This window comes from Seriola lalandi, unplaced genomic scaffold (assembly GCF_002814215.2).
Source record: "Seriola lalandi dorsalis isolate HSWRI2012SDOR001 ecotype SW California unplaced genomic scaffold, Sedor1 jcf7180002054585, whole genome shotgun sequence".
In the NCBI taxonomy this organism is placed as follows: domain Eukaryota; kingdom Metazoa; phylum Chordata; class Actinopteri; order Carangiformes; family Carangidae; genus Seriola; species Seriola lalandi.
Window position 1 is genome coordinate 1,362,104 of NW_019525138.1, and position 852 is coordinate 1,362,955.

The following is an 852-nucleotide window of genomic DNA, read 5'->3' on the forward strand; positions in this document are numbered from 1 at the left end:
GCGATGTTTTCTGTACATGCGCTGTTAGCTTCTAGGGGCAGCGCTGCATCCTGTGCCCTCAACCGCTCGGACTTTGAGCTCAACAGAGTCTCGTGCACCAGCGAGGGCGCTTTTGCCTCCGCTCAGTAAAAGTTACATTAAGGTGGATGGCTCTTGCAAAAGCTTGAGTTGAGATTGTTTTACTGAAATCTATATAAAGGTATATGTTGGCGTTATAGATGAAATCTTCTATCACGGTATAAGTAATTCTATATTGCCATAATGACATACAGCATATCATGACAGTAAATTTACAAGAAATTCAATTGAGAAACTGTTGAGACGAGATTTGAAAGTCTGCATTTGGCAATCTGATAAATCCAATATTCATTTGCAGCACCCCCCACAATAGTCTGATACAACCAGAGGTATTAAAAGGACAGTTACTGTTATAAATGTTATAGAAAAATACAACTTTAAAAGGATTCAATTTAAACGGTGAGGTGGCGTGCAGCTGGACTGAGCATGGGTAAGTCGTGCAGCTGGAGATGTTGTGTTTAAGTTCAGGGTCTAATGCCTTCATGGACTGATTAGTGCATGTAGTGCTGCTGATCACAGGGAGAACACAGCTCTACCACCTCCACACACGCACAAACACAGACACACACATGACTGACGGACCATCACAATCGGGTGAGATGATGACGATGATGACGACGTTGATGATGATGATGATGATGATGCTTCAGTATTCACTTCTTTGATTCTTCCCTCTCTCCTCTGAAGGCGTCTGTCTTTTTGAGAAAAAAAAAAGGAGGAAGGTTGAGGGGGAGGAGACAGTGGTTCACTTTGAGCAGGTCAGGAGGTGGGGGG